At 37.5% G+C, this 22402-nt stretch overlaps 1 long non-coding RNA gene across 1 annotated transcript; it reads right to left on the reverse strand.

Annotated features, from left to right (window-relative positions):
- Positions 1-20725: 20725 nt before the first annotated feature.
- On the reverse strand, positions 20726-22036 carry LOC128290073 (uncharacterized). Its single transcript, XR_008279713.1, has 2 exons — positions 21909-22036; positions 20726-21187 (listed from the first exon to the last, which is right to left on the reverse strand). It is a non-coding gene; the product is annotated as an uncharacterized LOC128290073 (long non-coding RNA).
- Between the last annotated feature and the right edge of the window lie 366 nt (positions 22037-22402).

Genomic DNA, 22402 nt, shown 5'->3' on the forward strand with positions numbered 1-22402 from the left:
GAATGTAAAAGAAATAGTGAAATGTGTAGAAAGTTTGCTTTCGGCACTAAGTGTCTTGGCAATACGTGTGTACGGTGACGAGATTGGCACTAAGTGTGCGTGCTGGAAATATATGGCACTAAGTGTGCATGCTGGAAATATATGGCACTAAGTGTGCGAGCTCGAAGGGCATGGCATTTGTGTGTGCGGGCTTAAATCGCATGGCACTAAGTGTGCGAAATCGAGTATTAAGCACTGTGTGTGCGCACTCTATATATATATATAAATATCTCCAATCGAACAATTATATGGAGGTGTGTCTCCATCGAGTGAGTATGGACAGCGGATCGGTAAGTACCTTGAGCTCATGACGAATAGGTAATACGTTCATGCTTGGGGTTGAATTTGGTAAGCCTTAAATCTATGTGATGATTGAAATTGTATGGTTGTGCTGGAAAATGAGTTAATGTGTAAAATGCTTCGATTATCTTGTTGTGTAGAATATGAAATGTGGATGTATGAATTGGTGCGAGATTGGACCGAAAGGTCCGAGGTATTATGGTATAGATTCGATATGGACGAGTACCTAGCCTCATTTGTTGTACATGTAGTAGTAACTTTATCGATTGGATTGACGAATGCTTATGACTTACTGAGTTGTAAACTCACTCGGTGTTTTCTTGTCACCCATTTTAGGTCTCTTGGACTCGTATTGTTGCGTGCTCGGAACCGTCGTTGAAGTCATCACACCGGCTGAAATCTTGTGGTATTGTTTTTGTTGTTGAAGAACATTTGGCATGTATAGGCTATTATATTTTGTCGAATTGTGGGTTGTAAACTTTAAGCCATGTGAAAATGGCCTATGTGGTCGTCGAGTGGGATGCTAGAACCTATAGCCACGAGTCTTAGAAACTCAAATTTTGTTAAGGTGGCCATAATTTGTGTCATGTATGATGGATGATTAAGGCCAAGGAAAAATTCATGAAATTGGCATAGTCTACTGCAGTAACTGTTGCGGACAGCAGCAGTGAGATGAGATTGAAAATCACTAAAAATAGTAGAAGTAGAATTAAATAGTGAGTAAATTATGGAACTGATCCTTGATGAATCTATTTTTATATGGATGAAACGAAACGACCATATGAGCAGTATACTGGGAGATATTAAAGTTCTCGTGAGACAGGGCCAGAACGATTTCTGGGTCCCCTGTCGCGACTTTGAAAATTTACCATAAATTATCCAGAAAGAATTAGGAGTCATGCCTTATATTTCCAGATTCCATTTTGAGTCTAGTTTCATTAGAAACAAACGGCACCAGTATTAAAGCCCTGTACAGAAAGATATTCAAGTTGTAACGCGCGGAGGTCAGAGCAGTCGATCCCTGTAACATGGGTGACTTTAACTAATAAACTGTACCAATTGGCCCAACCAAAATTCTAAAAATAAATCCATGGATGGGTATATGAGTCTAAATTCAGGGAAAATTTACGAAACCAGTTTCCGAGTTTTGGAACTCGAGATATGATTTTTAAGGCGACAGTGACGCAGTTTTCCAGCCTGTCCAGAATTGCCAAATTGGTCGGTACTTTAAGAGGATTTGTCTCGTTAAACCCCTCGTGTCCGACACCGGCGTCGGTCACGAGTTAGGGGTGTTACAGTGACCTTACTTGAATTATGTGAGATGAAGTATGGATGTGTATGATTATTGATTTATGTGTATGAGAAATTGAATGATACCCGGCTAAGTCCCGGCGAATATGCTTGTGAATATATGTGCGTTTGAGCCTTAGTAACGAAAATGAAATATGTATGTCCAATGATTATTGATGTATGTGTACATGAGAAATTGAATAATATCCGGCTAAGCCCCAAAGACAATTATGCTGGAAATTATATCCGGTTAAGACCCAAAGGCAATTGTGCTAGTGGCTATATCCGGCTAAGACCAAGGCATTCGTATGAAGTTATTCTATCCGGCTAAGACCAAGGCATTTGTGCACGTGATTATATCCGGTTATATTCAAGAATCTTGGGCTGGAGGTGAGTGTTGGTTGCTGTAATGAATTCAATTAGTACACTCGAAAAGCCCAAAGGATAAGGTACGTTATATGTGCATTGGAAAGTCGACATGTTTGAGCAACATTCGCTCAATCGACTAATGAATTTCAGTTATTGAATTGATTGATACTTTGTGAAATTATATAATGATGAAGTGTGAAGTAAGAATGTGAATAATGAAATGATGCATTTGGCTATGGGAATGTATTGCTGTAATTAGAGTTGATTATATTCCTTGAGACTTACTAAGCATAAAATGCTTACCCGTTGCTTTGGCTCTCGCTTTTCTAGATTTCGCTCAAGCAATCGGATTTGGGATCGTTGAAGTCGAAGTCATCCACACTATCAAGCCTCCATTTTGGTATAAATTTTTGGTTGAACTTGAAATGGCATGTATTGGACTACCCTTGTTTGTTAAATATGTTGTGATGTATATATATACGGCCATGCGAAAATGGCTCAAAAAGGAAGCATGAACTTAGACTAATTGTGGTTTGTATGTATATATTTGGTGTCATGATGTGGCTATGGCTTGGAAATGGGAATGTTGGTCATATGATCAGCCATTGGCATGGTTAAAATGATCATATATGAACCTATGTATGGCAAGACTAGTTGGTTCATGGAGACTACCAAATAGGTAAGACCTACCTTAAAAACAGATGCTGCCAGCTGCAGTGACGTGAATGTGAAAAATCACGAAAATTCGTAGGAATGGAATTAAATAGTGAATAAGCTATGTAAATGAACCTTGATGAGTCTATTTTCATATGGAAGAAACGAAATGGTCATAGGAGTTACATGTTAAGAGATATTAAAGCTATTGTGAGACAGGTCCAGAACGGTTTCTGGGTTCCCTGTCGAAACTTTAAAAATTTACCATAAATTATCAAAAAATAATTAGGAGACATACCTTATATGTACAGATTCCATTTTGAGTCTAGTTTCATTAGAAATAAACGGCACCAGCATTAAATCCCTGTACAGAGAGATATTCAAGTTATACCGCATGAAGGTCAGAGCAGTCGATCCCTGTAACATGAGTGACTTTAACTAATAAAATGTACCAATTGGCCCAACCATAAATTCTAGAAATAAATCCATGGATGGTTATATGGGTCTAAATTCAGGGAAAATTTACAAAACCAGTTTCTGAGTTTTGAAACTCGAGATATGATTTTTAAGGCGACAGTGACGCAGTTTTCCAGCCTGACTGAAAATGTCAAATGGATGGGCAAAACAAGTGAACTTGGCTTGTTAACCCCTCGTGTCCGACACCGGCGATGGTCTCGGGTTCGGGGTGTTACATCAAATAGTCAACTTATCCATTTCTTAATCATCAAACATAAATCATTTTTACTAGAATATTAGCCAACTCAAAAATGTACCATTTCAATCACCATAATTTAAGCCAAAATATCTCATATTTAATACAAATTACTTATAAATAAACATTCGTCTAATTGATAAATCTTTAATAAAACATTTGTAATATACATCATCAAATCCTTATAAACCAACATAATTAATTTATTACATAACCGAATATACCATTATAAACCGAATTATAAGATCATGTAACTCACAAATCATACCACAATCACATTTTTCATTACTCAATGTTGATTCATAACTTACTAATAATCATTACAATTATTTATAGATCACATATATTGAAATTTAACAACATCTATTTGCTTATAAACTTACTTCGGACAACGATAACCGGAACAAAATGATTATTCGACAACTTTGGTTTTCCCTCGATCCAAATCCGATTTCTTTGGTTCTTGATCTAAACATATTCAAATTAAACTCATTCACACATAATTTCATTCAATTTAGTTCAAAAACACATAAATAAGCAAATTACCATTTTTCCCCTAACATTTCACACTTTTTACAATTTAGTCCAAATTGTACAAAACACAAAACATGCAAAATTTGAGTACAGCATGCTTAGGCCGAATCTTCCTTGTGCTCATAAAATTCATTTATTTCACATTTTAGTCCCTCAATTTATTATTTTGCAATTTAGCCTTAATTACTCAAATTCATTAAAAATTCCAATACAAAACATATCTTTTCATAATTCATCAACTAACATCACAAAGCTCAATTATTCATCAATGGCATAACTCAAAATATTCATCAAAATCAGAAATTCAAGCATAGGCTGTGTACATTACACTGCAACAATCTAAAAAACGTAAAAATTATCAAAAACTGAACAAAAAATAACCTTGAATTAAGCTTGGACAAGGTCGAATATTTGAAAGCTTAAAACCCTTTATTCATTCTCAAGTTTTGATCAAAAGTATGAACAAATATGCATGGCTTTTAATTTATGTTTTATAATATATTAACTTAATAATCATTTTACATATTTAACCTTTAAAATAAAATATAAAACCATTATTATTCTTGGCCAAAACCGTCCATATCATGTTCTCATGGACAAATTGCATTATAAATGCTTCAAATTATAAAGACGCATTCAATTCAGCCCTTACACATTAAACCATCAAATTTTCATTTTATGTGATTAAGCCTTTTTTATTAAATCACTACTCAAACGAAAAAATTAAAACCCGAAAATTTCACAAATATAAATTCACACATAATAAACACAGAAAATAATTTTAAAATATTTTTCTGACTCGGATTCATGGTCCCTAAACCACTGTTCTTAATAGGCTCTAAATCGAGCTGTTACAATAATGGACTTCTACATTTATGACCATACAAAGCTTCATACGGTGCCATTTTAATACTAGACTGATAACTGCTATTATAAGCAAATTTAACCAAAGGAAAATACTTTTCCCAGTTACCTTCAAACTCAAGTATACAACATCGAAGCATATATTGTAATATCTGTATTACATGCTCAGATTGACCATCTGTATGGGGATGAAATGCAATGCTAAAGTGCAACTGAGTACCCAGAGTTTCTTGCAATTTACTCCAGAATCGAGATGTAAACCGAGGGTCTCTATCTTAAATAATAGAGATAGGCACTGGATGCATCTGACAATCTCTGAAACATACAAATCAGCCAATTTGTCCAAAGAAAAATCCATATGTATCGGAGTAAAGTGTGCAGACTTTGTCAACTGATCAACAATCACTTGAATGACATCTTTCTTCTTTGGAGACAAGGGTAACCCTAATACAAAGTCCATGTTAATTCTTTCCCATTCCCATTTTAGTGTTGTAACTGGCTGTAATAGTCCAGAAGGCAACTAATGTTCAGCTTTTAATTGCTGACATATAAAACATTTAGATACAAACTCAGAAATATCCTATTTCATTCCTGGCCACTAGTACATCCTTTTCAAATCATTATACATTTTATTGTTACCAGGATGAATAGACATGTTACCATTATGAGATTCATTCAGAATCTTCTATACTAGTTCTGAACTTTTTGAATAACAAACAACCATCAGTCCCGATCTGAAATTCTGAGTTAAGAGCCGATTCATTTTGTATCCGTTTTGCTTGCAATTTACCATCATTTTTTTGAGCTTCTGATATTAGCTGTAAAAATGTTGGTCTAGCTTTTAACTCAACTATAATTGAACCATCATCAAATAATGACAATCGGGTATTCATAGCTCGCAAGGAAAACAGAGATTTTCTGCTCAAGGCATCAATGAGCACATTGGCTTTTCCCAGATGATAATCAATAACCAAATCATAATCTTTCAATAACTCAAGCCACCTGCGCTGTCTCAAATTCATATCTTTCTATGTCATCAAGTACTTCAGACTTTTATGATCCATGAATATGTGACATTTTTCACCAAACAGGTAATGCTGCCAAATTTTCAATGCAAACACTATGGCTGCCAATTCAAGATCATGTGTTGGGTAGTTTCTTTCATGTGGTTTTAGCTGTCTTGAAGCATGGGCTACTGTTTTACCTTCTTGCATCAAAACACAACCTAAACCATTCAATGATGCATCACTATAAACTATAAATTCCTTACCTGACTCTGGCTGAACTAATAATGGAGCTTCTATCAATAATGCTTTTAATCTGTCAAAACTCTACTGGCATTTATCAGACCACTCAAATTTTGCATCTTTTTGCAACAAACGGGTCATCGGAGAAGCTATCATTGAAAACCTTTCATAAACCTCTAATAATAACTAGCTAGTTCCAGAAAACTTCAAACATCAGAAACATTCTTTGGGCTTCCAATTAAAAATGGCTGAAATTTTATTCGGGTCCATCCTGACACCTTTAGCAGATACAATATGCCCAAGAAAATTAACTTTTCGCAGCCAAAATTCATATTTACTGAATTTGGCATGCAATTGTTTCCCTCGCAGAGTTTGCAACACTATCCTCAAATGCTCAGCATGTTCATTTTAATCTCGGAAGTAGACCAAAATATCATCTATAAATACCACCACAAACCTGTCTAACTATGGGTTGAAAATTTTGTTCATTAGATTCATAAAAACTACAGGTGCATTTGTTAAATCGAATGGCATCACAAGAAACTCATAGTGTCCATACCTAGTTCCAAAAGTTGTCTTTCGTACATCTGAATCTTTTACCCATAGTTGATATGTAACACCCCTTACTCGTATTCAACGCAGGAATATAGTCTGAGGCATTACTGGACTTACCACACAAACAATCATACGATTTCGAACCATAAATTTGCGTCCAAATTAAAATCATTTGTATTTAATCATAAAGTCCCTAACACGAGCCTACGAGGCCCTAAACATGCTTTGCGAGTGGTCCGGGACTAAACTGAGAACTTTAAAAATTTTTACGAAACTTAGAAATTTTTTTCTACCAAATAGGGGTCACACGCCCCTGTGGCTTGGGACATGCCCGTGTGGGCAAGCGGTGTGGTCACACACACCCGTGTCCCTAACCCCTGTAACTCTCTATTTTGCAATGCATGAACAAATTGATGTCACACGGTTAAGTCATATTCCCGTGTGTTAGGTCATGTGGGCAATTAAATTTTCATTAAATAGGTCCTGAATTCACACGCCTGGGACACACGCCCGTGTCTGAGATCGTATCCCTCACACGGCTGAGACACACGCCCGTGTGCTCAATTCTGAGCATTCTGTTACTCAAATTTAAGGTGTAGGGGACACACGACCAGAACACATGCCTACAGGGCAGATCGTGTGTCACGCTTGGCCTAGACACACGTTCGTGTGTCTACCCGTGTTGACAAAAGAAAGGCTATCTATGTAACATCCTGATTTAGGGTCTAATCGAAATAGTGGTTTTGAGACTACAAATCTGAAGTAAGGAAATTTATTTTTATTATATTTTTATGGTCTACAATTTCACAGAATGATTTCATGAAAATCTCGTTCGAAAATTTTGACATTTGGGCACTCAATTTAGTCAAAAGGACTAAATTGTAAAAAGTGCAAAACTTGAGTTCTAAAAGCTAGAGGTGTCAAATTGCTATGAAATTTTAAATTGGAGGTCCTTATATGGTAATTATACCATTGATTAATGTTGGTGGACAAAATGGACATGGTTAGGCATGTTTCCAATGTTTTTCATTAAGGGCATTTTGGTCATTTAGTTATTAAAATGAATTAAAAACAAAAATAAAAGCCCAAAAAATTGTCCATCTTCCTCCTTGCCAAAATTTTCAAGAAGAAGCCATGGCTAGGTTTTTTCAAGCTTTCAAGCTCGATTTTAAGACCGTTCTAGCCCCATTTTTAATGATTTTCACGTTTTTGAAATCCTTGTAACATGATCTAGCTATTTCTACCATTAATTTAAGATATGATGAAGGTCTAGGATTTGACCCATGTTATAAACTTGTGTATTTTGATGTTTAATGGTAGATTATGCATGTTTATGGTTGGAAAAATGACTTTTACCAAGTGATTTTCGGTGAAAAGGTCTAAAAGGACTAAATTGTAAAAGCTGTAAAATATGTAGTCAAAGTGTGTTTTAATGGAAATTTTGGGATGCTATAGTTATAAAAATGATTTGACTAGGCTTGTATGTTAAAAAAATTGATTAAATTTCACTTTACGAGCCTAGGGGCAAAAGTGTAATTATGAGAAACTTAGGGGCAAAACGTTATTTTTCCATAGTTTGATTTTTGGGTCACATTGAGTAACTTGACTAATAAATGGGATAAATGTGATGTTATAGATCAAAAAAAATGAGATTTGGGCCTAGAACGAGGGAAAACGAGTAATTGACGGTTAGGTCCTTATTTGCCATTTTGGTGTCGAGGAAAGTTCATGTGTAAATAATGTAATATTGTATCATGTTTTAATGGTTTATTAATGTATGAATTTCTATGTTTTATTTTTATAATGAGTGTATGAATGATATTACGGTCAATGAGAATGACGTTGTGAACGAGTTCGGCGAATATGTGATATCGAGAAAAATCTCGTTTGAACCTTAGGAATAATTTAGGATACAATGTGACATGTCACTAGGAACTATACAATGTGACATGTCACTAGGAACTATGTAATTATGAGCTCATGATATTATTCGTATATGTGACTATGTGTGTAACACCCCGTACCCGAGACCGTTGCCGGAGTCAGACACGAGGGGTTCGCAGACTTAAATCACTGTTTTGCACAGTCCATTTTAAATTTCCAGAAGAGCTGGCTAACTGCGTCACTGTCACCTTAAAAATCATATTTCGAGTTCCAAAACTCAAAAACCAGTTCCGTAAATTTTTCCTGAAACTAGACTCATATTTTCATCTACAAATTTTGTTTCTAGAATTTTTTGTCGAGCCAATTAGTACAGTTTATTAGTTAAAGTCTCCCCTATTTCAGGGTTCAACTACACTGACCTTTGCCCATTATGACTTGGATATCTCCCTGTACAGGGATTCAATACTGATGCCGTTTGTTTCTATAGAAACTAGACTCGAAAAGGAATCTATACATATATGGCATGACTTATAATTATCTCTGGTTAATCTATAATGAATTTCCAAATTCGGAACAGGGAATCCAGAAACCGTTCTGGCCCTGTCTCACGAAAACTTAAATATCTCTTAACATACTGTTCATATGATCATTTCGTTACTTTCCTATGAAAATAGATTCATCAAGGTTCGATTACATAATTTATTCACTATTTAATTCCGTTCCTAATATTTTTAGTGATTTTTCACATTCACATTACTGCTGCTATCAGCATCTATTTTTAAGGTAGACTTTACCTATTACATAGTTTCCATGATTCAACTAGCCCTTTATCATATATAGCACAAAATATGATCATGATTAACCATTCCTATGGCTAATCGTTCCCAAACATTCCCATACCTCTTAATGAACATCATACAAGACGATTATAATATTAAGCTCAAAGTGTATATAAGCCATTTTCACATGGCTATCCAAATTTATACAAAACCAAAGGGTACATGACCCACAACAAAAAGGGTAGTCCTATACATGCCATTTCAAAGTTCAACCAAAAGTGTACCAAAAGGGGCTTTGATAGTGTGGGTGACTTCGACTTCGACACTCCCGAGTCCAATAGCTGACGAACCAAAATCTATAAAACAGAGATTCAAAGAACGGAGTAAGCATTTAATGCCTAGTAAGTTTTGAGCAATGGAATTAGGCTCAATCAAGTATAGCATTCATATAACTAAGCGGATAATTTCATATACATATATTCTCAAAATCAGTCCTACTTCACATTTCCAACCCTTATATTCATACATAAGGGATCAACTTAACCAAAACCTAAGCTCCTTAATCGATCGAGCGAATGCTATTTAAGAGGAATCAATTAATCCAATGCATGTACAACACATACCTCGTTGTTGAGATTTTACTGACGTATTAATTGAAATTATTACAGCAGATCGCTTATTCCCAAACTCAAGTAATCTTGATTTAGCGGATATAACTACTTGCACAAGGCCTTGGTCTTAGCCGGATGTGGTCACTAGCATAAATGCCTTGGGACTTAGCCGGATATAGTCGCTAGCACAAATGCCTTGGGTTTTAGCCGGATATAATCGCTAGCACAAATGCCTTGGTCTTAGCCGGATATAGCAACTTCATACGAATGCCTTCGGATCTTAGTCCCATTATAGTCACCTAGCACAAAAGCCTTGAGACTTAGCCCGGATATCATTGAATAACCATGCACATATATCAATAAATCATGACACATCCATATTTCATTTTCATTACCAAAGCTCAAACACAAAACACTTATCACACTTACAAATTTCGGCTCAATAGCCACATACAAAGAGCATGATTTTGATTTACTTAAGACATAATCTAATCGAATCATAATCTAAGCTCCATTACTCGAAAACTTACCTCGGATGTTGTCGAACGATTTCGGCGGCTATTCGATCACTTTTTCCTTTCCCTTATCCAACTTTGGTCCTCTAAGCTCTTGAGCTAATTCAAACAAATTTAACTTATTAAAGTCTCATTATGCTAGTTTATGGCCGAACATGACAATGAATTTGATGGGTCATATGGCCACCTTTAGCTCAAATACAAAATGGTCATACGCATTTTTAATCACATTAAGCAATTTAATACAATTCAGTCGAACATCAAAAGAGAAGCTCAAGGTACTTAGCCCATATATACATTAGACATTAGAGTCACATATGTACGAAATCACGAATCGAATTCAACATATTAGCTAATATTCCCCTTAGCCGAATTTTCTAAATCAAGATAAAGCCATCAATATGCTTACCTATGGCTGAACATACACATTAACTTATGTAGTCATTCATGTGGCCGAATATACATGTCTATGTTGAGGCCAATTGCAACACTTAATACATTCTACAAGTATGGTCACTTGTATTGACTAGACACCATTTTGTTTCAAGTTCAAAACTTGGCCAATACACATATATACACTAGTAAAGCATCCTCTCCCTTTCCATCAATTCAACACATGCATTACTCATTAATATACAAAATTATATTTGGTCTTAGCACACAACTTGCTAGCCGATTCTTCTCCATCTAGCAACTAATGCACATATGTGCTCATTTGTTAGACTCTACTTCATCTAACAACAACCATATTTTCCCTTCTACTTCCTACCATGGCCGGATGCTCAAGATACCTCAATATCGAAACTTTTAGCTTGGATTGCTTAAAGAACTTGGTGATGAGTTCAAATTTACCTAACACCTCAAGCCTCATAACACATCCATATAGCTAATATGCTAATAGTCTCAAGGCTTCAACTAAAACTTTTGAAGCCTCTTAGTCGAATACTAAGTCTCTAATAATCCCAAATCCATCCATGAGATAGTTAGAATTTATACTAGTCATCCAAGGGATGTATGAACTTTCAATGCAACATTAAAGATACCTTAATCTAGTGAGCCTTTATAGCCGATTTTTCTCCAAGCTCATTCCCTTCCTTTCTTTCTTCTATTCGGCTAAAGATGTTCAAGGATGAACACTTTTTTTTCTTTGTTTTCTTTCTTCCATTCACGGCAAAGGGGGGGGCATGGATGAGACCATTTTTTTTTTCATCACTCCTCCTTTTTGCATTACTTTAATCCTAACCCCTTTTTTTATTCTTTCTAACATAACTCACTAACACAACATGTTTACAACATGTTTCCACCCATAGCATGGCCGGCCACTATGCTTTAATTTTGGGTAATTTGACATGCAAACCCATCATTTCACAACATGCATTATTAGGCCACTTTACATTTTCCTAGCACATTTCCAAATTTTCTCACATAAGTCCTATTTGATAAAATTCACTTACTAATAACAAAATTCAAACATGAAATTTTCACACATGCATATGTACATATAATGAGCATCAACTATGACGGTTAATTATCTTTATGACTCGGTTTAGTGGTCCCGAAACCACTTTTCGACTAGGGTCAATTTAGGGCTGTCACAACTCTCCCCCACTTAAGAAATTTTCGTCCCCAAAAATCTTACCAGTAATTAGGTTTGGGTAACGTTCTTTCATAGAGTTCTCGGTTTCCCAGGTAGCTTCTTCCATCCCGTGTTTGGGCCATAACACTTTCACTAACGGAACTCTTTTGTTTCGCAACTCTTTCACTTCACGAGCTAGGATACGAATAGGTTCTTCTTCATAACTCATATCGGCTTGAATTTCGACCTCGGAGGGGTTTATTACGTCGAAGGATCGGATCAGAACGTCAAGCATCGAAACATGAAAATGTTGTGGATCCTTTCGAGTTCGGGGTAAAAGCAACCTATATGCAATCGGGCCAACTCGTTCGGAGATCTCATACGGCCCAATGAATCTCGAACTCAATTTGCCCTTACGGCCAAATCTGAGTATCTTTTTCCAAGGCGATACCTTAAGAAACACTTTGTCTCCCACCTGATACTCAATATCTCTTCGTTTTAAATCCGCGTACGACTTCTCGACGATCGATGTCGCTTTCGGACTTTCACGAATTATTTTCACTTTCATTCAAAGATCTTTAATCAAATCCACTCGAAAATTTTGCTTTCACCGAGCTCGGTCCAAAACAATGGCGTACGACATTTACGCCCGTACAAAGCCTCATAAGGTGCCATTTTAATACTTGATTGAAAACTATTGTTGTAAGCGAATTCAATCAAAGGTAAATACCGTTCCCATGAACCACTAAACTCGAGGATGCAACATCTCAACATATCCTCAAGTATCTGAATTATCCGCTCGGATTGACCATCGGTTTGTGGATGAAAAGCGGTGCTAAAATGCAGCTTGGTACCCAAAGCTTCTTGCAATTTCTTCCAAAATCGCGAGGTGAATCTCGGATCTCTATCCGACACGATAGAAATAGGTACCCCATGTAATCTCACAATCTGAGAAACATACAATTCAGCCCGTTTTGCAACCAATTCATCATCGACTTTCTGAGCTTCACGAATTTGATGAATCAACAATGGTTTGGCCTTTAATTCCGCCACTAACACATTGCCGGATAGAACAGACAAGTGTACATTCATCGCTCATAAAGCAAATAGTGATTTACGGCTTAAGGCATCCGCAACCACATTAGCCTTTCCCGGGTGATAGTCAATGACAAGCTCATAATCTTTTAACAACTCGAGCCAACGTCTTTGTCGTAGATTTAAGTCTCTTTGAGTCATCAAATATTTGAGACTTTTGTGATCCGAAAATATATGGCAATTGTCACCAAATAAGTAATGTCGCCATATTTTCAAAGCGAATACAATGGCCGCTAATTCGAGATCATGGGTCGGATAATTTTTCTCATGTGGCTTTAATTGTCTCGACGCATAGGCCACAACTCGACCTTCTTGCATCAATACGCAACCCAACCCAAGTAGGGATGCATCACTATAAATGACAAACTCTTTGCACGATTCAGTTGCACTAGAATTGAGCTTCATCAAATAAGTTTTCAGTTGATCAAAATTTTCGACATTTTCCGTCCATTCGAACTTAACATCTTTTGAAGTAGCTTCGTCATTGGTGTGGCTATCATCGAGAAACCTTTACAAACCGTCGGTAGTAACCAAAGTCCCAAAAAGCTCGAACCTCGATAATATTTCTCAAGGCTTCCAGTTAAGTATGGCTAAAATTTTGCTCGGATCAACTCGAATACCGTCACGATACCACATGACCCAAGAAGCTAACCTCTCTTAACCGAACTCACACTTATCGAACTTAGCATATAACCGCTTATCCGTAAAATTTGCAACATTAATCTCGGTGCTCAAGCATGTTCGGTCTCATCTCTTGAATAGACCAAGATGTCATCAATGAACACAACTACGAACCGGTCCAAATCATGTCAAGATCCGATTCATCAAATCCATAAATACCGCAGGGCATTAGTGAGCCCAAACGGCATCACTAAGAACTCGTAGTGGCCGATCTCGCTTACGAAAGCGCTTTGGGTATATCCGAATCTCGAATTTGCAACTGGTAATAACCCGATCTCAAATCTATCTTTGAAAACACTGAGGGTCCCTTTAGTTGATCAAACAAATCATCAATACGCGGTAACGGATATTTATTCTTTATCGTCACTTTATTCAGCTGACGATAGTCAATGCACAACCTCATGGTTCCGTCCTTCTTTTTCACAAACAATACTGGTGCACCCCAAGGTGAGAAACTTGGTCGAGTGAGACCTCTATCCGTCAACTCTTGCAACTGAGCTTTCAACTCCTTTAACCCGGTTGGTGCCATACGATACGGAGCTATCGAAATTGGCGTAGTCCCAGGTACAAGATAAATACTAAACTCTACCTCCCGAACAGGTGGTAAACCCGGTAATTCTTCGGGAAAAACATCCGGGTATTCACAAACCACCGGCACAGATTCGGGTTCCTTTTCTAATTCTTTGTCATCAAGTACATACGCAAGGTATGCTTCGCACCCCTTTCTTACATATTTCTGAGCCAACATTGATGATATTACAGCTGGCAACCCCTTTAAGTCCATAGACTCAACTCGGATTATCTCGTTACTTGCGCACCTCAAATCAATAGTCTTGCTTTTGCAATTCACAACCGCATCATGCACGGTCAACCAATCCAAACCAAGAATAACATCAAATTCATCAAACGGAAAAAGCATCAAGTCCGCCGGAAAACAGGAACCTCGAATTACTAGGGGACATTTCTTACACACTTTTTCGACAAGCACGTAACGACCCAAGGGATTTGACACCCAAATTACGAACTTAGTAGACTCAATAGGTAAAGTCTTACTGGATGCTAAGGTTTCACATATATAAGAATGAGTGAACCCGGGTCAATCAAAGCAATCACATTAGTATCAAAGAGAGTAAAAGTACCGGTAATAACATCCGGCGAGGAAGCATCCTCGCGTCTGCCAGATAGCATAAGCCCTAGCAGAGCATGAGCCTCGAGATCTGGTCGTAGCATCCCTAGATCCTCTCGACCACCACTAGCATTGCCGTATTTCTAGATGGTCTACTTGAGCGATGGTAGCACCGGTTTCCCACTCGATTTGCATTCTGCTCGAGACAACCTCGGGCAATCTTTAATGAAGTGGTCAACTGACCCGCACTTGTAACAGGAGCGGTCATGGAATCTACAACTCCCCGAGTGCCATTTACCACAATACTGACACTCCGTTCTGTCTCGACGATCATTTCCAACACTAGCGACTGAAGTGACTCGTGCACTCATAGGGGGTCGATCGTGATCTCGTCTAGATAAGCCCGAAGTGTCTCTAGATCGGCCTAAATCATCTCTAAATTTCTTCGATGACTGTTGAAAGGGCCTCCCCGAAGACCTCTTACGAAACTCCTTTGCTCCCATATCAGCTTTTCTTTTCTCCATACTGAGCTCCTCAGCTTTGCAAGCTCGCTCAACGAGTACCACAAATTCTCAGATTTCTAAAATGCCAACACACAGCTTTATATCATCATTCAGTCCATCCTCGAAATGTTTACACATCACGACCTCTGAAGAAATGCATTCTCGCGCGTATCGGCTAAGCCTCACAAATTTTCGTTCATAGTCAGTAACCGACATGGAACCTTGTTTGAGTTCAAGAAATTCCTTTCGTTTATGGTCAATGAATCTCTGACTGATATACTTCTTTCGAAACTCGATTTGGAAGAACTCCCAAGTTACTTGCTCTCTGGGCACAACAGAAGTCAACGTATTCCACCAATAGTAGGCAGAATCACGTAGCAAGGAGATAGTACACTTCAGGCACTCATCGGGTGTGCAAGATAGCTCATCGAGTACCCGAATAGTATTGTCCAACCAAAATTCAGCTTGCTCGGCATCATTGCTATCCGTAGCCTTAAATTCATAGCCGTGTTTTCGATTCATCAGCTGGGGCTTATTTGACCTATTTGGTCGATTCTGGAGGTATTGTAGGTGCGAGGTGGCATTAGTCGGAATGGAGGTTGTGGAACAGCCGTATTAGTTCGAATGTATTGGTTGAACCAATCATTCATCACGCTATAAAAAGCTTGCCTAGCCTCATCATTCAGATTACTAGCAATAGGTTGAGAGTCCGCTGGCGCCGTCCCTTGTGCGGGAGCAGGCGCTACACTCTCAAGATCATCAGCTACCCCTCGGTTGGGATCGGGATCCATTACTATAAATAAACACATTTGCAATGTCAGAAATCACCACACTATCAAATAATCACAAAAGGCATGTATAGCTAGACCCAAACGTATTACGGTAGTCCTAGAATCGACTAAACCGTAGCTCTGATACCAATAAAATTGTAACACCCGTGCAGAGACCGCTGTCGGAGTCGACACGAGGGTTCGCAGACTTAAATCACTTGCTTTGCACGTCCATTTTAAATTTCAGACGAGTGGCTAATCGCATCACTGTCACCTTAAAATCATATCTCGAGTTCCAAAACTCGAAAACCAGTTCCATAAATTTTTCCTGAAACTAGACTCATATGTTCATCTACAACTTTTTTTTTTTTTTTTGGTCGAGCCAATTAGTACAGTTTATTAGTTAAAGTCTCCCTTGTTTCAGGGTTCGACTACACTGACCTTTGCGCATTACGACTTGGATATCTCCCTGTACAGGGATTCAATACTGATGCCGTTTGTTTCTATAGAAACTAGACTCGAAAAGGAATCTATAAATATATGGCATGACTTATAATTATCTCTGGTTAATCTATAATGAATTTCCAAAGTCGGAACAGGGAATCCAGAAACTGTTCTGGCCCTGTCTCACGAAAACTTAAATATCTCTTAACATACTGTTCATATGATCGTTTCATTACTTTTATATGAAAATATGTTCATCAAGGTTCGATTACATAGTTTATTCACTATTTAATTCCATTCCTACTATTTTTAGTGATTTTTCTCATTCACGTTACTGCTGCTATCAGCATCTATTTTTAAGGTAGACTTTACCTATTACATAGTTTCCATGATTCAACTAGCCCTTTATCATATATAGCACAAAATATGATCATGATTAACCATTCCAATGGCTAATCGTTCCCAAACATTCCCATACCTCTTAATGAGCATCATACAAGACGATTATAATATTAAGCTCAAAGTGTATATAAGCCATTTTCGCATGGCTATCCAAATTTATACAAAACCAAAGGGTACATGACCTACAACAAAAAGGGTAGTCCTATACAAGCCATTTCAAAGTTCAACCAAAAGTGTACCAAAAGGGGATTTGATAGTGTGGGCGACTTCGACTTGACATTCCTCGAGTCGATGGTGACGAACCAAAATCTATAAAACAGAGATTCAAAGAACGAGTAAGCATTTAATGCCTAGTAAGTTTTGAGCAATGGAATTAGGCTCAATCAAGTATAGCATTCATATAACTAAACGGATAATTTCATATACATATATTCTCAAAAATCAGTCCTACTTCACATTTCCAACCCTTATATTCATACATAAGGGATCAACTTAACCAAAAACCTAAGCTCCTTAATCGATCGACGAATGCTATTTAAGAGGAATCAATTAATCCAATGCATGTACAACACATACCTCGTTGTTGATATTTTACGAGTATTAATTGAAATTATTACAGCAGATCGCTCATTCCCAAACTCAAGTAATCTTCGGATTTAGCGGATATAACTACTTGCACAAGGCCTTGGTCTTAGCCCGGATGTGGTCACTAGCATAAATGCCTTGGGACTTAGCCCTTGATATAGTCGCTAGCACAAATGCCTTCGGGTTTTAGCCCGGATATAATCGCTAGCACAAATGCCTTCGGGTCTTAGCCCGGATATAGCAACTCGCACGAATGCCTTCGGATCTTAGTCCGGTTATAGTCACCTAGCACAAAAGCCTTCGGGACTTAGCCCGGATATCATTCGAATAACCATGCACATATATCAATAAATCATGACACATCCATATTTCATTTTCATTACCAAAGCTCAAACACAAAACACTTATCACACTTACAAATTTCGGCTCAATAGCCACATACAAAGAGCATGATTTTGATTTACTTAAGACATAATCTAATCGAATCATAATCTAAGCTCCATTACTCGAAAACTTACCTCGGATGTTGTCGAAAGATTTCATGACTATTCGATCACTTTTTCCTTTCCCTTATCCAACTTTGGTCCTCTAAGCTCTTGAGCTAATTCAAACAAATTTAACTTATTAAAGTCTCATTATGCTAGCTTATGGCCGAACATGACAATGAATTTGATGGGTCATATGGCCACCTTTAGCTCAAATACAAAATGGTCATACGCATTTTTAATCACATTAATCAATTTAATACAATTCATTCGAACATCAAAAGAGAAGCTCAAGGTACTTAGCCCATATATACATTAGACATTAGAGTCACATATGTACGAAATCACGAATCGAATTCAACATATTAGCTAATATTCCCCTTAGCCGAATTTTCTAAATCAAGATAAAGCCATCAATATGCTTACCTATGGCCGAACATACACATTAACTTATGTACTCATTCATGTGGCCGAACATACATGTCTATGTTGAGGCCGATTGCAACACTTAATACATTCTACAAGTATGGTCACTTGTATTGACTAGACACCATTTTGTTTCAAGTTCAAAACTTGGCCAATACACATATATACACTAGTGAAGCATCCTCTCCATTTCCATCAATTCAACACATGCATTACTCATTAATATACAAAATTATATTCGGTCTTAGCACACAACTTGCTAGCCGATTCTTCTCCATCTAGCAACTAATGCACATATGTGCTCATTTGTTAGACTCTACTTCATCTAACAACAACCATATTTTCCCTTCTACTTCCTACCATGGCCGGATGCTCAAGATACCTCAATATCGAAACTTTTAGCTTGGATTGCTTAAAGAACTTGGTGATGAGTTCAAATTTACCTAACACCTCAAGCCTCATAACACATCCATATAGCTAATATGCTAATAGTCTCAAGGCTTCAACTAAAACTTTTGAAGCCTCTTAGTCGAATACTAACTCTCTAATAATCCCAAATCCATCCATGAGATAGTTAGAATTTAGACTAATCATCCAAGGGATGTATGAACTTTCAAAGCAACATTAAACATACCTTAATCTAGTGAGCCTTCATAGCCGATTTTTCTCCAAGCTCATTCCCTTCCTTTCTTTCTTCTATTCGGCCAAAGATGTTCAAGGATGAACACTTTTTTTTTTCTTTGTTTTCTTTCTTCCATTCACGGTAAGGGGGGGGGCATGGATGAGACCTTTTTTTTTTCATCACTCCTCCTTTTTGCATTACTTTAATCCTAACCCCTTTTTTTATTCTTTCTAACATAACTCACTAACACAACATGTTTACAACATGTTTCCACCCATAGCATGGCCGGCCACTATGCTTTAATTTTGGGTAATTTGACATGCAAACCCATCATTTCACAACATGCATTATTAGGCCACTTTACATTTGCCTAGCACATTTCCAAATTTTCTCACATAAGTCCTATTTGATAAAATTCACTTACTATTAACAAAATTCAAACATGAAATTTTCACACATGCATATGTACATATAATGAGCATCAACTATGACGGTTAATTATCTTTATGACTCGGTTTAGTGGTCCCGAAACCACTTTTCGACTAGGGTCAATTTAGGGCTGTCACAATGTGAATCTGGGTGCTAGTCATGTACGTCCTATTGGTGGCTGGGTAACCCAAGATATGTTATGTACTGTCATCTTATATAAGGCACCGTAGCTACATTCGATTGTGTCGACTTGTGTGAGCAGGCACGTGATTAGCTCGAGAGCAAGCAATGTGTTATATGTGATATGAGATAGCATGTGGCTATGTATGAAGCACTATGTACAAGCTTTCCGTGTATCCGATAGTATTCTATGTGGTTCAACCAGTAAATCAAAGATGAGTATGAGAATGAAATTACTAGGAGTGAGCAGGCATGTATGTAAGCCTATAATTGTAAATTCATTACTATTTTGGAAATAATTGTTTATTATCCATTGTGATTGATAGTGTACATACTTTTGATGTTGGATATATGATAAATATAAATGATAATTACGTGTTAGGCTTTTGGGCCGAATTGAAATGTGATTTAATATGTTTATATGCTTAAATTGTATTTCAACGGGTATGTTAAGAATGAGAAAGTATGTGACTATATTGCGAGCGGTACTGTAACACCCCGAACCCGAGACCGTTGCCGGTGTCGGACACGAGGGGTTAACAAGCCAAAACCACTTATGGCACCGACCAATTTGACATTCCCAGGCAAGCTGGAAAACTGCGTCGCTGTCGCCTTAAAAAGCATATCTCGAGTTTCACAACTCGGAAACTGATTACGTAAATTTTAACTGAATTTGTACTCATATATCCATCCATGGATTTATTTCTAGAATTTTTGGTCGGGCCAATTGGTACAGTTTATTAGTTAAAGTCGCCCATGTTACAGGGGTCGACTACACTGACCTTCGCGCGTTACAACTTGAATATCTCTCTGTACATGGTTTCAATACTGATAACGTTTCTTTCCAATGAAACTAGACTCAAAAAGGAATCTGCACATATAAGGCATAACTTCTAATTCACTCTGGATAATTTATGGCAAATTTTCAAAGCCGCGACAGGGGACCCACAAACCGTTCCGGCCCTGTCTCACGAGAACTTTAATATCTCTCGGTATACTGATCATATGATCATTTCGTTACTTTCATATGAAAATAGACTCGTCGAGGTTCGATCACATAATTTATTCACTATTTAACACCATTCCTACAAATTTTGGTGATTTTTCACATCCACGTCACTGCAGCTGGCAGCCTCTGTTTTTAAGGTAGGCTTTACCTATATTGTAGTTCCCATGGACCAACTATAGTCTAGTCATACTTAGGTCCACATGTGATCATATTTAGCCATTCCAATGGCTGATCATGTGACCAACTCTCTCATTCCAAACCATAATCACATCATGAAACCAAATATAATTACAAACCACATATGGTCAAATTCCATACTCCACTTTTACGAACCATTTTCGCATGGCCGTACACATATACATCACAAGTACTTAAAAACAACCGAGGGTGGTCCTATACATGCCATATCCGAACTCAACTAAAGGAGTACCAAAAAGGGCTTTGATAGTGTGGTTGACTTCAACTTCTATGATCCCGAATCCGATCGCTAACGAGCAAAATCTATAACAGAGAAACAAAGAAACGGAGTAAGCAATTTATGCTTAGTAAGTTTCGAGCCATAATATACACACAACCAAAGCATAGCATTCAAGTAGCTAAACAATAATTCATATGCACAATTTCTCAAAGACATGCTTACTTCACAATCCCAACTCTTATTTTCATACACAAACAACGGCTTAGTTAAGGCCGATAGCTCGTTTATCATTGGAGCGAATATTCAACGCACTTACTCATAGTGTGCAAAGCACACACAAAACATACCTTGTTGGGAATTTCACAAGTGCATTAACTGAAAATTTTCCAGCAGCTTATAAATTTCGAATCACATACCTTCGGAGTTTATCCGGATATAGCTACTCGTTCAAAACACCTTCGGGACATAGCCCGTTATGGTAACCCGCACAAATGCCTTCGGGACTTAACCCGGATATCACAACTCGCACAATTGCCTTCGGGCTTAGCCCGGATATCATAGCTCGCACAATTGCCTTCGGGCTTAGCCCGGATATCACAATTCACACAATTGCCTTCGGGCTTAGCCCGGATATCACTCGAACATTCATGCACATCTTTGTTTCATTTTCACAACAAAACTTTTATGCACAATTCACTTAACAAAATATCATTTCGCTCAATGGCCATATACAAGGGCGAATTTCGATTGCTTATTACTTCATTCAATCGAATCAAAATCTAAGTTTCGATACTCAAAACTTACCTCGGATGTTGTCGAACGATTCCGATGGCTATTCGACTACTTTTTCCTTCCCTTTATCGGATTTGGTCCCCCTTTGCTCTTGAGCTTAATTTAACAAATAATTTGATTCAATCATTTGAGTATCGAAAAGAAGAACTCAAGGCACTTAGCCCACATATATTCACTAGACATTAAAGTCACATAAGTACGAATTCATGAATCGACTTAACACACAAAGCCTTCAACATGCTTACTCATGGCGAACAACTCAACCTCTTAGGCACTCATTCATGGCCGATTATGCATGTTGATGTTGAGGCCAATTACATGTTTAACACCACACATGAATGGCACACATTTTACTAGCTAATGCTTTACATATTGTAGCTCAATACTTATAATATAGCATCAAGCACTCATATGGCCGATTATACTTAGTCATACTTGCACCAAATCAACAATAAATTCCAAGATTTTCACATCATATGTGTACTAGGCGAATGTACTTGCAATTT

Source organism: Gossypium arboreum, chromosome 3 (assembly GCF_025698485.1).
Source record: "Gossypium arboreum isolate Shixiya-1 chromosome 3, ASM2569848v2, whole genome shotgun sequence".
Classification (NCBI taxonomy): Eukaryota; Viridiplantae; Streptophyta; class Magnoliopsida; order Malvales; family Malvaceae; genus Gossypium; species Gossypium arboreum.